Below are 14,984 nucleotides of genomic sequence, written 5' to 3'. Positions count from 1 at the left end.
CGTGAATTAATTTGTATAAAGCACTCTGAGATTCTGGGATAAAAATCCAACACATAAGCAAAGAAAAGGGGCTTTTTTTTTTTTTTTCTGAATTATCAACCAATATTTGAAGAATGATGGCGTCTAGATTCAATAAGGAATGCAAATGTTCTTCCTCGAAATCTTGTAGGCAATATTGGAACAATTTCAAAATCCATGAAATTTTAAATATAATCATAAAGTGAGTTTACATCCAAAATTTTCCCAAGTAAACCTAAGAAGCATTTCCAAATTTCTTTTGGGATATTTGTATCCTGAGGAAGCAGCTGTCTGTGCTCTCCATTTAACTACACATTCCCACGCCATCTTTGGAAAACTAAATACTAAAATTTGCTTCAACCATGTTGTATTAACATTTATTACTCAAAGAAAAATAACAAATAACCACTAAATATTCTTTCTTCTTTCAGAAGCACTGTGTTTTTTAAATTTATGGGTGGAAATCTAATTGTGTGTTTAGTTTTGTTTACTAATCTTTGTCAATCTCCAGGGACTGAATATATTTATGTTTATCTTGTTAGAGTAAACTTCACATTGGTTATTGCACTTCAGAATTAAACGTTTTAGTTAGAGGAAAACATTTATCTTTAATAGAAAAAAATAACCATTTATTTTTCTTCTCAGGAAAATAATCCAGAGGCTTAGAAACAAATGATTTTATGCAAGGTGGAATTTAGCAAATGCCCACATTAAAAAGCATAGCAAAATTCTTAATTAGCTAGCCTATGGTCCTTACCAGTTTGTATTAGAAAATGTTCAAATAATTAAAATAATGTAACCTTAATAAACTGTAATTGAAAAGGAGAGAATGACATTTTTGCTTTAAATACAAATGATATTGGCTAACCTGTTCCAAAACAACTGGGAGAATTCATTACTTAAGATTAAATTTGTCCAAAACATCTACATAAATCAACCCATGGATACCACATCTTACTGGGCTTATTGGTTCTCAACATCTAGCCATCTGTGCCTCTAAAACAGATTTTGTCAAAGTCATCAATGGCCTCTTGGCAAGTAGTGGCTACTTCTCATGAAATAAACTCTCTCTTCAGTATTTTTCAGGATTCTGTCTTAGGTTCTCTTTACAGTTTATAAATTCTACTCGGGCAATTTCATATATTCCTTTCACTTCAATCATGTGTATTTCTCCAAATTTATTCTCCAGATATCCCTCCTGAGCATAAGACCTTTATATTCAGATGTATGTTATATATCTCCATTTGGATATCTGTTAAGAATCTCATATTCAATATATGCAAAACTGAACTCATTACTATCCCCCACAAACTGTCTCTTCTATGTTCTGAATATCAGTGAATGCCATCTATCAATCTTTCAGTTGCCTAAGCCATAAATCTTGTCATTTTCATTATTACCTTTTACTCCTTTCTCAACACCTACAACCAATTACCACATCCTCACAATGCTGTCTTCTAAATACTTTTGTAATTTGTTCATGATTTCTACTACTTTTATTGTTCAGGCCACAATCACCTCTTGCTTGGAGTATAACAACAAAAAAAATCCAAGTTGAATTTTCTATATTCAATCTCATCTCTCTCTGATTCATTCTTATAGTGAAAGAAAGTGATAATGTGGGCATGGCTTTTTCCTGGTTAAAATTTCCTATCTATAAACTTCAAGCTAAATTCCAAATTCTTTAATATGGCATAAACTGTGTGAAAGGTGTAGTCAAACTGAATTTACTTTTGGTTATTAGTCAAGCCACACATGCTTTCTTGCATACCCCCCTCTTTATCTCTCTATCTCTGGTACTGTCTCTTCCTCTCATCTCTGAATAGCATGAGGCATCCTTGATTTCTTTTCTCTTTCTTTTCCAAACCCAAGTCCCATTGACTCAACATTTTAAATGATCATAAATATTACTACTTCTCTCTGTGTCAAGTCTGTGTTAAGTGTCTTTGCTTGAGTACTTCCAGAGCACACTTTACTTCTACTAAAAGTGATAGTGGTAAATATCACTCTTTGGTAAATACCCCTTTAATTTTTTGTGATCTGTAACTCACTGTAAACTCTTTAAGGCTTAGGGGTTTGTCTTGTTCAATTTTATTTACTAGCTCTTTGCTAAGGCATATAATAGGTTAATAAACATATTAACCATTATAAGCGGTTTAAATTGAAGGAGGAAAGGAAGGAAGGAAGAAAGGAAGGAAGGAGAAGGGAGGGAGGGAGGGAAGATGACAATTAGGAAAGTCATATTGTTTATTTTTTAGAAAAACAAGTTATGTTTTTCATCTTGAAAGATTCAAGAAAAAAGTTATTTTCGATATGAGTATAGTTGTATAAAGATACAGTGCATGTGTGAAAGACATCCAACATTAGGGAGAAAAAAAAGGTGGAATTAGAAAGAAAAATGGAAAAAAAAATCCATCATTCAAAGCCTTTTTCCATCCCACCTTCCTTTTCCTTGTGCCAACAGATACCATTGCTCGGAGTATCATGGAACACTTCTAGCAGAAAATCACTGAAAATGTTGCCTATGACATAAGAAAAAGAGTTGACTATCACTACAAAAAAGCATCATGAGAATGAAAACAAAAATAAACCTAAATCTTAGCTAACCCAGTAATTTATGATGACATAAAACTGCTGTTCTGAGCCATTCATTATTCATTCATTTTCCTACTTATTTACTTATTAAGGTTAGTTGGTCTAAACTGTTGCATTTCAACTGCAAGGAGGATGCCCAGTTCTAGATTTTAGCACTCAAATACGTCAGGGGAACCTTCAAAGAAATTAAGATGCAGGCTAATTGAATTAGTTTACTTTACGAAGTTGATATATTACCCAAAGCATAACCACCTCCATAGAGAGGTGATTGAACAGTAAGTACTGAGGAAAATATGGCAGGATGCAATGCCTCGTAATCATGAATGGGGGAACGTGATTCATTTTTTTTTTTCAAACACAGTAAACATGGGAAAAAATCTGCAATTTGACTCCAAAGCAACGTTCATCCTCTTCTGTCTCTTTTTTCTCACTGTAGTTCTTATCCTAGGGAAGAAGTACCAGATGTGCAGTGACTCACAAGCAATGCGAGGTGACAGTTCTTCCCTGTCTTGAAAAATTAAACATTTCAAAGACACATTTTTAATTGTGGCAAAACCATTTGAAACTACCCTCCTTAAAAATGACATCTTTTCTTATTTAACATTTTTCCCTTAGACTCAATATAACTCAGACAGAGCTCTCTGGGTATTTGAAACTGAAAACACAGACAAAAAGGGGGCAATTTTGCAATCAATTCTGAGAGAGTCAGCCCAATTTACACAAATATTTATATCTTTTGTATGTCCTTAGTTTTCTCTGTTATGTCTCTCCACATATATTTCTAGCTATTTGTCCAAAGGAACACTAAGTATTCTTTTTTACCTTCATTTTTCTGATTATATACATTATGAAGAACATTAAAGAAATTCTCAAATAAAAATGACTTATCCCACTAGCTGGAAATAACTTTCTTCTCAGACATTTTATTCACATATTTTAATGTAGTTAAGATTATAAAGCTCTCTATATAATTTTCACCCTTATTATTTTTATCCTGAGTAATTTATATTATTAAATTGTCTTTAAACAAATTATGTTTATTGCTAATGTTGGATTTTAAGATGGTTTTCAATTTTTTTACTACTACAAATTATGCAGTCATTCGTTTTTGTACTTCTTCTGAGCACTGAGTCATAGATGAGGAATTGCTGTAGCGAAGACTATATATTATATGTAATTTGAAGTAGTTGATTTCCATTTCTAAGTAGCCTTTTAAAAGATAGTAAAAATTTACTTTCTCACATACGGTACTCAAGAACAATCCCTCTTACCACATTTGAGAACACACAGGGCATTATTTGTTTTACCTTTCAATATGATGAGCAAATGTAATGTTCTTATTGTTCTATTTGGCTTTTTTGATTAACGGAATTGTTGAAATTTAATATGGGTGTGTTACACATGACATTTATATTAACATGTTTATATTTATCAGTGTGTACCAACTTGCATAATATAGATGTGAGTATGTCTCTTATGTGGTAAATTGATTTATCTTTCTGAGACTTCCTTTAGGGTTTATATTTCCAGGAATGTAATCACAATCTTTGATTTGGTAGAGAACTCTACCCTGTATTTGAAGCCAGGTTCAAACAGGCCAGAAAAATGATCCCTCAAGAATCTGATTCCTGACAGCACACACTAGAAATAGATCTCTTTGGCCTCTCTGTTCTCAGGTATGCTCAGCATTTACTGTAAATTTGTTTTAAAAAGCAAACCCATGATTTATGGAGCCATTGAAAGGGAAAGCCAGAGTTTATTAATTTTTCTCCAAGGAGGTGTCAGCCAATGCCAAGAGAGGATGAGATCACTCCCATTTCCTATCTGGACTTTTGAAGTTATCTATGTTCCTTCGAGGGGCAATAGGATAAGGAACTGGAGCATTCTGAAAGACTTCACTTGATAACCATGTGCCCCCTTGTTTATTGCTAAGAATGAGATCAGAAGGCCATATGGACTGACTTGGGGGTGATTTTTGAAAGGAATTATTAAAATGAGTCATAGTAAGTACAATGGATAAACACAAAGACATGAAAACTTGGACCCTTTATAATTTGATAATGTTTTGGACAGAGCTACAGCTAATAATACACATAGAAATACCAAAGAAGAAGCAAAAGTGTTTTGAAATAGCGGAAGACATGGTACCATCAAACAAATGACAAGAAAAAACTCACAGCTTTCAACAGATTCTCCCAAAGGCCCAGCTGTCCCAATTCAGTACCACTAGTCTAGAGAGATTGTTAGCATTGTCAACATGCACCAATGCTAGGCTAACCCCTCTTCCTTACAGTAGTAGCATCTGCAAGTCCAGTGTTGAGAATGTCTAAGCCTTTCCCAGTTGCAGGACCCCTGCTGAACTCTTTCTGCTTGTTATAAGCATTTAATCCCATTTCTCACACTTTAAGGGTGGATTCCCAGTTTCAGATCCTCCATCTCAGGAGGAAGAAATTAAAGCACAGCATCAGCTTCTTCCAAAAATGCTTTTCAGCTCAGCATTCTGAATTTTTCTCTGACTCCACCCTAACCCACCAAGCTATTCTCAATGGTAAATTAATAATAAATGGTAAATACTCATAATAAATACTCATGACAAATGCCTATTGTTTATTTTTATTATATAACAGCTACCATTAATTTGCATTTAATACACACTAGGCATTATTGGTAGTAATTTTTAGGAAGTACAAATATGTTTTTACAATCTATAAAGTAATTCTATCAGGATTATAATTATTATTACTCATTACTATTTATTTCAGTCCTACTTTGTCCCATAATGATGTTTATAAACTTCTCAACAGCTATACATGATAGGTATTAAAGTAATTTTATAAATGATGAAACTCATTTTCAAAGAGGTGAATTAACTTATATATGAAGCACTAATTACATTGGTTGACACCTAGAAGATGCCCAATAGTACCTATTTATTGAAAATGTTACATATTTTACTATTAATATTAATTTTGGGAAGTCATGGGACATGTCTTTTGGATGGAGATTTGGCTAGGGAAGGTATGCCATATATAAAAAAATTAATGTTTGTACTCTTGAGGACAATTTTATTAATAACACTAACAGTGGCCGGGTGTGGTGACTCACACCTGTAATCCCAACACATTGGGAGGCCAAGGTGGGTAGATCACAAGGCTAGGAGTTCAAGACCAGCCTGGCCAAGATGGTGAAACCCCATCTCTACTAAAAATACAAAAATTAGCTGGGTGTGGTGACAGGCACCTGTAATCCCAGCTACTCGGAAGGCTGAGGCAGAGAACTGCTTGAACTCTAGATGCAGAGCTTGCAGTGAGCCGAGATCATGACACTCTGCTCCAGCCTGGGTGACACAGCAAGACTCTATCTCAAAAGAAAATACTAATAGTATTATTGTTAATAATATTAAAATAATGTTAATAATATCATTAATAATGTTACTAAGATATACTATATTATATTAGTATATAGTGCATCAGTACTATATATTAATTTAATGTGCTATACTAAAAAACTACTGCTATTAATACTATTACATAACAATACTAATACTATTAATGAAATAACTTAGTTTTAAGTACCTACTGTATACCAAGCAGTGGGCTAATATCTTTTTCAGTGTTTACCTCGTTTCAACCTTTAAAATCTCTATGCAACAAATTCTTGTGTTACTTCCTGATTTACAAATGAAGAACAAAGTATAAGAGAGATGAATTATATAAGCTATGTAGCTTATAAGAAGAGAGCCAGGATTTGAATGTTGGCCCTCTAACTTAAAAGCCTTAGTTCTTAATCATTGTGCAGTTGAGCTAAAAGGAATTTTATACACCATTATGTATATAACTTATTTTGCATATGAAGAAACTAGGACCCAATAAGGAAGAGAAACTACCCATGATTACTTAGCATTTATTGGTCTAACTAAAATTTGCTAATAATAATAGCAGCCAAGACTAATTGCCTGTTCATTGTGCATAGTCACAATGCAAATATTATCTTATTTACAGCCCCAGTATCCAAGTAAATTAAGTTCCCTAGAACACCATTTTTACTATACAGGAAACAAAAATTCAGAGAGGTTAAGTAACTTGAATAATTTAAGTAACACCTCTCGTTCAGTGCCCTTATAGGTCATCATGATGGTTTCCATTTTTTCTCTAGGGATGTGCTGAAGCAACCTCAGAACAATTGTTCAATTTTTAGAAATTCTGTGAGTTGGTGGTCAAACATAGCTATTATTTAAACCTATTTTGTATAAATTAAGGATTAAATACATGATATTAATAATAAAGTTGTTCTTTTTTACCTTTGTGAGTCATGTTATTCACAATACTAATCATGTTAACAGCATTAATAATAAAATTAATAAATAACACTTATAATACCAATATCATTAATATTACTGTTAACACTGTACACTTTATATTATATTATTTTACCACATCTCTAAATCCTAACTATTGTACTACATTTTACTATTACCTGGACTCTTGAAATTATGTCTATTGTATTTGTATGATGAGAACACTATGTATTGATTGATATGATATGAGACATCTTCTCCCACTCTGCCTTTAGTGATGTCATGTTAGTAGATTGAAATTGGCCATGGGAGGATTATTTACACCACCTAAATGCCTAAATGGTGTTCAGAGCATTTATCCCCCCCCCGCCCACATAATCAGTTACTAAATAAATCATACTGCCATGGGGCATGAGTATTAAAACAGAAGTAAAAAATGTTTTCCTGAATGAGTTAGATCATATAAGGAAACCCCAAATTTATGTAATACATGACAACGATATAATATAGGCTCATTGAATTTTAAAAAACGAATAGGTGATATGAGTAATACCTTTTGAATACAAATACTTTAAAGTCACAATTCCCAGGAAATTCTGGCTGATGTTCAAACTAAGAGGTTTTTAAGCATCTAAATGAAACCTGTCTCTACCTGTGTATATCAAGTAGTCAACTTATTGTAAGAAAAAGGGTGGAAGGAAGATAATAGATTCTAAATTTATACAATATACTGTAACGTAGACCATGATAAACCACTATGGTTTGTATTGGTAGACTCCACCTTTACAAGGGACACAATAGTGAAAGGCGATGCTAAACCTAAAAGCCAAAAAAAAAGGTCCATTCAAGTGTGAGAGAGTCCATTCATTAATGGTGCATAGGCGAAGAGGTGGAAACCAGTCCATGTGACTCACCTCAGACTTTGCCTGGCTTGGTAATGTGATGCAAGGCATTATACCCCATGGGTCACTGGTTCAACCTGGCTTATGTTGAGAGTAAAGGAAAGCTGCTGGCAGAAGAAGGTGATTTAATGCTCTGAATGAAATGAAGTAGTTAGCTCAGCTCAATCCTGGATGTTCTATTTCTTTCCATAACAGTTAGCAGTCATTAGCACCCTTGTTTGTTGACAGTTTTGGCAGAAAGGCCAAGATAATAATGTGCCCAGAGATTAATACACATCTTACCTCAGTGGTTCCTCCAGAACAGAGCTGGAAAGGAAAATCTTGTTTTGCCGCTTGTTCCCATTAGAGAACTTTAATTTCTAGTGTAATACTTTTCTCAAGGAGCCTGGAATCAAGAGTTCAAAAGAGCACTAGAGGGGAAAAAAAAATTGTAAAGCCTCTGTCATTTCCCTTCCGATTTTAGATAGAAAAAGGCAACATTTCTAATGTCTTGCTCTTAAATCAAATTATTTAGAAGATATTTTTAGTAGGGAAAATTTTGAACAGCTGAATTTTGTTTAAGTTTGTAGGACCTAGTATGAAATCATTAAGTTGGGACAATAATAAATTACAGTGTGGAATTTTAGAAGACTTCATAATGATAGAAAAGTATATCTTAGCAAAGTGACCTCCTCTCTCAACTCTTTTTAATATTTAGATCCCTGGAAAAAAAGGCCAGGTGGTTGTCATAGAATCAGAGACTGGGACACAATTGTCTAAGAGGGCATTCACTTTAGTCCCTAGTCTACCATTTACCAGCTACTGTGATCTTCAAATGATAGGCATGGTGAAGTAGATGGACTTTCAATTCTGAGTTCCTGTAGTCCAGATCTGTTTTTAAGCAAATAAAATATTCTTACACTCATTTTACCAGTGAAGTACTTAAATGTGTTAATATATTTAAAGTGCTTGAAGCAAGGTCTGAAATATAATAGGTCCAATACAAATCCGTGTCCTTATATTAATAATGTTATTATTATTAAGGAATAAAATAAATTTCCCAAAGTAAATTGTAGAGGGATAACTAAAACTCCAGTCCTTGACATGTTTTATTTATTGATTTCTTTTCATCAAAATACAGAAGATTGAGATGTCACGTGCAATAGATCATCATTTCCCAAACTGTTTTTTTCTTTTTCTTTTTCTTTTTTTTTTTTTTTTAATAAAATGAAGTCTCCCTTGGTCACCCAGGATGGAGTGCAATGGTGTGATCTTGGCTCACTGCATCCTTGGCCTCCTGGGTTTAAGCAATTCTCCTGACTGAGTCTCCCAAGTAGCTGGGGCTATAGGTTCATGCCACCACACCCAGCTAATTTTTGTATTTTTAGTAGAGACAGGGTTTAACCATGTTGGCCAGGATGGTCTCGATCTCTTGACTTCATCATCCACCCATGCTGACCTCCCAAAGTGCTGGGATTACGTGATTGAGGCACCACGCCCAGCCAAAACTGTTGTTCTTAGGAATAATAATCCTTCAAGACACTCTTTTGTAAAATGATCCCTTGGATAAAAATAAAATATGGGACATGCTGCTTACTATATCCCTTCCTAGAAAAAATAATGCATAATAGCTTATTAAAGATTCTGAAGGTAGGCCCAGTGGCTCAAAGCTATAATCCCAATGACTCAGGAAGCCGAGGTAGGAAGATTGCTTGAGCCAGGGATTTTGAGGTTACAGTGAACTTTGATTGTATCACTGCCCTCCAGCCTGGGCAACAGAGTAAGACCCTATCTCAAAACAAACAAACAAATGAAAAAGACTTTGAGTAGTTTTTCACGAAGTAAATCTATTAAAGTAGGCATGTACTGCTGTTTAAATGTTTGTGCCCCTCCAACATTTGTTGAAAATTAATCCTCAGTGCAATAGTATCAAGAGGTGGGGCCTTTAGGAGATAATTAGGTCATAAGGGGTCCTCATGAATGGAATTGGTGCCCTTATAAAAGAGGCAGAGATAGCCTGTCTGGTCCTTTTGCCTTTCTACCTTTTCCAGCATGTGAAGATGCCACAAGAAGATTCCATGGATGGAACAGGCTCTCATCAGATTTGCACAGGAATAGACTAAGACTGCATAATCTATATTCTCAAACTAATTTGACACAAACTTTATTAGTGCTTAACATCTATGTGACTCTCCAAATGAACTACATAGGGCTCCTTTTCCATATGCAGAGAAATTAAGTCTTCACTACAGCATGTGAACATTTATACTACTTTAGACAAGCACTTACTAGGTGCTGAACTCCATGCTAAACTCTTTATAGTCATTACCCATTTAATTTTTATAACTCTGGATGTCAGTGCCTTTATCATATTCTACAGAGAAGCAAGGGGAAGCTCATAGATATTTAGTGATTTGTACAAAACAATACAACTAGTATTTGATTGTAGGTTTGTCAGGCTGCAGGACCCAGGCTTTTAACCTCTAGTCTCTTTTGAGTAACTATAAGTAAATGAGCAAATGCTTCCTGACTAGAGCCGGGGTGAAGGCCGAGGTTGGACAGAGTGCCCACCGGGAGGAACCTTGAACAAATGCCTCCTAAGTGACCCCAGATGGTGGAGCTAAGAAAGTGAGAAGGGGAAGGGGAAGTCAGAGTACAATTTCCCTATGTTATAGTCAGAGCCACTAGGGAAAGGACAGGCTACCCTGGTAAGGAGAGAACATTCTTTCTGGGAATAGTATAAGCAAGAGTTCGATACACCTCCACTTTCACACATTTCTCCCCATCTGTCAGCATATGTGTTCTACGTATATTTGCACTAAACTATTCAACCATTTTTCCTATGTGTGGACGTTGGTATTGTTTGACATTTCGTACAATTTAAAGATTCTGCAATTATTTTTCAAATGTAATAAACTGATTCTAAAGTTCATGTGGAAAAAAAAAATGCAAGAATTATAGAAAAGTCTTAAAACACAACAATGGTGATATGGTGAGGGCTTTTTTGCTTGTTGTACTTAATATAATGTTACTATGTTCAAAATAATAAAGCACTTTTTCAGGCATATGCAAATAAATCAAGGAATAAAATTAAAAACCAGAAAAAAACATTCTATCTGTAGAATTTAATAAATGAAAAATCTAAGCCCTACAAGTCAATGATGAAATGATAGATTTACCAAAAATTGGTTTTGGGAATAATTATTTATTAGAAGAAAATAATCAATTATGTGCCCATAGACAAACACGTATTCAAGACAAAAGTTCTAAACATAAAAATAAAAGTATTAAAATAAAAAAATCCTATGTATATTAACTTGGGGAAGAGGTAAGCCTAGTAAAGGAGATGAAAACAAAAAGATATAAAGAAAAAATAAAATATCAGAAGAACTCACAAGGCAACAAAACAAATAAACAAAAAAAAAAACTTTTGGAAGAAGCAACTTAATAAAATTTTTTTTAAATTACAGGTTAAAATAAAATTTTTTCTACACAAATAAAACATGATTAATATTCTCAAGACACAAGTAGTTCTTCAAATTAGTAAGGACAACATACAACTCAAAAAAAAATTGATATTTAGAGAAATAAATATCAATAAAAGCAACAAGAGATGAGGTTACCAAGAGAACAGACTAGGAGATGCCAGCCTTTATCACTCTAAAATAAAACAAACATAGCTAGCCATCCCAAACCAAAATAACACTGAGAGGGCTCAGGGCTCAAGTAAGAATCTCCAGCAACATAGTGGAGTCAAAAAACATGTAAAATATTCACATAGGAAGGATTTCTGATGAAAGTAGCATGTCTGAGATGCCAGGAGACATTTAGGAACAAAGGACAAAGGTGGAGAATATTAGTATCAGCCATGTGGTAGAGATCAACACGGTGCCCAGTGACCTGCTCCACAGAGGAGCATCTTTTGCCACGGAGTTAGCTAACAGCCTTTCCCACTGTTGAATGTGTGTGTGTGTGTGTGTGTGTGTGTGTGTGTGTGTGTGAGAGAGAGAGAGAGAGAGAGAGCTCCACATTCTTCCCTCACCAAGAAGCAGCCAGTATCAAGCCACTTCAGAAATAGAGTAAGCACCTCTCCCAACCTCATGTATGCTGTAATTCCCAAATCTTGGCCACCTCGAGAGTGCTCACACTCCAAACAGGCTCTGTGGCTGCACTGAACCTACTCACATCTCAGACAGTGGAGCCACATAAAAAGTCAGTCCACAATCTGGGTCCTGAAGGTCTATCTGAGTACCTACAGGAACCAGCTCAGCTAACATAGAGAGCTAGGCCCCACCCTGATCCTGGAGCCACTGTAAATCTGTACATGCCTGTACTCCAGTTCTTGGCTCCCTGGCCACTTTATAAATACCCACATATCACATACAGTTATCAACACAGTAGCCAGGTGCCTACACTGGGGCACCAGTGACAATACTGCCCCGATTCCAGAGCAGTAGTCCCTCCACACACACCCATGCTTCAAGCCTCAGCCTCATAGCTACTCCATAGGTGCCATTCATCAGAATACTGCCAATATGAGCAGGCCTACAGCAGAACCCAGTTCCAAGACTGATCCACTCATATGGATCCAGTCATAACTTCCCCAGTGGAAGAAAAAGATAGCAGGAAGATCTAGGTGCTATTATCTCCAAAGAACCCAACAATTTTTTGCTGCAACTGCAGACATCCACAGTGTTGATGCTGAGAATTCCCGTGACGTTTGTCAACAGCAACCTTAGCAGACAGATCCAAACAGAGACTACACAGTAGGCACGCCCAGCCCAGTGGTTATAGAACTTTTGCATCTCAACAAGGAGTGCTCTTGGACCCCACTGTAGGGGAACATCTTCCACAGTCAAACCAGTTTTTAAAGTCTGCAAGAGTTGACTGCTATACCAAATGAGCAGACATCAATGTAAGGTAACAAGAAAGATGAAAAAGAAAAAAACAAAAAACAAGGAGACATAACATCACATTCACAAAAAACACAATCTCCCAGTAGCTGATTCGAAGGAATGAAAATATACAAAATACTCGACAAATAAAAAACTCAAAATAATTGTTTAAGGAAGCTCAGTAAACTAAGAAAACACAGAGAAACAATTTTATAAATTCAGAAAAGCAGTAAACTATCAAAATTATAAAATTAAAAGAAAGATTCAAATTATGAGAAAAAACCAAAAATTCTGGATTTTAAAAATACAATAAATGTAATAAGAAATGCCATAGAGAGCTTAATAGCCGAATTGATCAAGCAGAAGAAAAACATCTGAAAACTTGAAGACAGGTTATTTGAAAATACATTGTCAGAGGAGGAAAAACAGTGAATAGGAATAAAGAAAGTTTACGGGATTTATGGAACAGCATTAAAAGAATAAATATTCAAATTATAAGAGTTTAAAAAAAAAGAGGAAGACAAAAAGACAGAAAGCTAATTAAACTGAAAACTTTCCAATTTTGGGGAAAGATATAAATATCCAGGTACAGGAAAGTCAAAGGTCCCTAATCAGATTCAATTCAAACAAAACTACACCAGGATATAAGGAAACTATACAAAAGAAAGTAAAACTATACAAAATTATAAAATAATTTTAATGCTTCTAAAGCATCAAGAGAAAAGAAGCAAATCCATAAACAGGAATTTTAATAAGCCTAGCAGCAGATTATTCAGTAGATACCTTAATGCTGGAAAAAGTAGGATAATATATTTAAAGCAATAAAGGAGAAAAACAACTGCCAATTAAAAATAGTTGGCAGATTGCTTGACCCCAGGAGTTAGAGACAAGTCTGAGTAACATGGCAAAATCACATCTATACAAAAAAGACAAAAATTAGCCAGGTGTGGTACTTGCTGGTAGTCCCAGCTACTTGGAAGGCCAAGGTGGGAAGATCAATTGAGACCAGGAGATTGCAGATGCAGTGAGTCATTCACTCCAGTCTGGGCAACACAGCAAGACCCTACCTCCAAAGAAAACACTATACCTGGAAAGGCTGTCTTTCAGAAATAAAAGAGAGAAATGATCTTTCCAGACAAATAAAAGCTGAAGGAATTTATCACCATCGGACATGTTTAAAAAGAAAAAAATAAAGGGAGTTCTTCAAGCTGAAATAGTAACACTAAAACATATTAAAGTATAAACTCACTAGTAAAAGTAAGTACACAGTAACATTCAGAATTATCTGATAGTATAACAGTGGTGTGTAAATTGCTTATATCTTTAGTATGAAGATTAAGAGACAAAATCATTAAAAATAATAGGTGCAACAACTGATTAAAGGATACACAATGCAAACAAATTAAATTTTGGCAACAAAAATATAAAATATGGGTGAAAAAAGTGTAGTTATTTTATTCAATAAAAGTTAACTTGTTATAAGCTTAAAATAGCTTGTCATAAGTACAAGATATTGTATATAATTATCATGGAAACCATAAAGCAAAACCTATAATAGATACATGAATGATTCTTTTAAAATGAAAGCATACCCCTACAGAAAATCATCTAGTCACAAAGATGACAAAGGAGGAATAAAGGAGCAAAGGATCTATGAAACAACCAGAAAATAATTAACAAATGGCAGTAGTAAGTTCTTACCTTGCAATAATTACCTTGAATATAAATGAATTAAATTATTCAATCAAAAGACATAGAGCTGAATGGACCAAAAACCAAGACCAAACTCTATGCTGCCTACATGAGACTCACTTCTCCTTCAGGGACACATATAAATTAAATGTGAAAGAATGGATAAAGATATTCTATGCAAGCAGAAACCAAAAGGGAAGAAATACCTATACTTATATTGAATAAAATGGACTTTAAGTCAAAAACTAAAATGAGAAAAAAAAGTTATTACATATATGTATTATATCATGATAAAAGGGTCTACTCATCAGAAGGCTATAACCATTTTAAATATATGAACCCAACATTGGAGCACCTAAACAAATAAATCAAGTATTAAGAGATCTGAGGAGGAATAAAGACTATATAATACAACATTACAAGAGGACTTCAATAGCCCACTTTCAACAATGGACAGATAATCTTGGCAGAAAATCAATTAAAAAAATTGGATATGAACTACAATTTGAACCAAATAGACCTAACAAAAATATACAGAAATGCCATTCAATAGCAACAGAGTACATTTTCCTTTTAAGCACACACAGAATATCACACACAACAATC

Source organism: Aotus nancymaae, unplaced genomic scaffold (assembly GCF_030222135.1).
Source record: "Aotus nancymaae isolate 86718 unplaced genomic scaffold, 86718_ANA_hifiasm-v0.15.2.pri h1tg000036l, whole genome shotgun sequence".
Lineage (NCBI taxonomy): Eukaryota > Metazoa > Chordata > Mammalia > Primates > Aotidae > Aotus > Aotus nancymaae.
Note: the sequence above shows the minus strand (reverse complement) of the source record.